At 52.5% G+C, this 1849-nt stretch overlaps 1 long non-coding RNA gene across 1 annotated transcript in view; it reads right to left on the minus strand.

The window, feature by feature from the left end:
• Nucleotides 1-25: 25 nt before the first annotated feature.
• Nucleotides 26-1849, minus strand: part of LOC106725574 — an 11870-nt gene continuing 10046 nt past the window's right edge. Inside the window, exon 3 of the long non-coding RNA XR_001361457.1 lies at nt 26-36. This is a non-coding gene — a long non-coding RNA (uncharacterized LOC106725574). The remainder of the gene's footprint in view (nt 37-1849) is intronic.

Genomic DNA, 1849 nt, shown 5'->3' on the forward strand with positions numbered 1-1849 from the left:
GTCTGCGGACCCCACCAGGGCCCCCACAGTCTGCTCCTCCACCAGGGCCCCTCCCCCCACCCCCGTCTGTCCGAGAAACCGAAGCCACCAGTCAAATGCGGTGCAGGAAGTATGCGAAGAAGGAAAACCCTGGGGTGCGGGGCTGAAGGAGGCCTCCAGGTGTGGGTGCGGGAGGTGGGGCGGGAGATGCTGGGGGCGCTGAAAGAATTCGGGGTCTGCGCCTCCCTCGCCTGGTCTGGGGACAGTCCTATCCCTCCCTTTACAACTGAGATGTTAGCAGAATTGAAACAACAGCAGACCTCAGCTCCTGTCAGGGCACATGCTGGGGTGCGGCTCATCCCCAGAGGGGGGCGTGCAGGAGGCAGCCGATGGATGATTCTCTCTCATCATTGATGTTTCTCTCTCTCTCCCTCTCCCTTCCTCTCTGAAAGCAATAAATATATTTTTATTGCTTTCATTTTTATTGCTTTCAGAGAGGAAGGGGGAGGGGGAGAGAGAAACATCAATGATGAGAATCATTGATCAGCTGCCTCCTGCACGCTCCCCACTGGGGATGAGCCGCACCCCAGCATGTGCCCTGACCGGAATCGAACCTGGAACCCTGTAGTCCGCAGGCTGATGCTCTATCCCCTGAGCCAAACCGGCGAGGGCTAAAAAATATTTTTAAAATAAAAATTTTGTTGTTAATCCTCACCTGAGGATCCTTTTCCATTGATTTGTAGAGAGAGTGGAAGGGAGGGGGAGAGACTCAATGTGAGAGAGACACATCGATTGGTTGCCTCCCGAAAGTGCCAAGGCCGGGGCCCAGTATCAACCCTCACCCGAGGCGCCTGTCCTTGACCGGAACTGAACCCGGGACCCTGCAGTCCGCAGGCCGACGCTCTATCCACGGAGCCACACCTGCTAGGCTCTAAAATGAATTTTTAACAAAGCATTGGCTAGTCCCAAATGGTTATTTTTTTTAAAAAAACGAAAGACCTGTCTTATACCAGACCCTAAAAAAACCCCCTAGAATATAAATACTCTGTTCTTGAAACACACCAAATATGTTTATATTAATAAATTCACAATAACACTAAAAACAAAGCCTCATTGATTGCCTTTAGAAGATTCTAGGGCAGCGGTTCTCAACTTGTGGGTCGCGACCCCTTTGGGGGTTGAACGACCCTTTCACAGGGGTCGCCTAAGACCATCGGAAAACACATATATAATTACATATTGTTCTTGTGATTAATCACTATGCTTTAATTATGTTCAATCTGTAACAATGAAAATCCATCCTGCATATCAGATATTTACATTACGATTCATAACAGTAGCAAAACTACAGTTATGAAGTAGCAACGAAAATAATTTTATGGTTGGGGGTCACCACAACATGAGGAACTGTATGAAAGGGTCGCGGCATTAGGAAGGTTGAGAACCACTGTTCTAGGGGCAAAGTCATTATTTCGGAAACTGGTAATAAATGAAAGGACAGGACGGAGCACAGGCCCCGCCTCCCCAGTGGACCGCACTCCTGAGAACCGCAGAACTAACGGGGGTCCCGGCGCAGCGGTACGGAAGCAACGTCAGGATTTAGGGTGTCACCGTTCTCCAAACACCACGAAGGGGCACCCCGACATCAGCTCCTCCCAGTGCAGAGCACCTGCACCTGCACCTGCACCTGAGACCCCGGCGCTGCCGCCAGCTGAGCTACGCGGGGCGGAGACGGACAAGTCCAGTGACACCCGGGCCGCCACCAGCGCAACCAAGCACGGAGCTCTCCCGCTAGTTCATGGAAACCAGCGGCACCAGGGCCGCAGGGTCCCGCCAGGGCTCCTCCGCTCGCCTCCGGCAGGTAAACGCG

This window comes from Myotis brandtii, unplaced genomic scaffold, assembly GCF_000412655.1.
Source record: "Myotis brandtii unplaced genomic scaffold, ASM41265v1 scaffold1733, whole genome shotgun sequence".
In the NCBI taxonomy this organism is placed as follows: domain Eukaryota; kingdom Metazoa; phylum Chordata; class Mammalia; order Chiroptera; family Vespertilionidae; genus Myotis; species Myotis brandtii.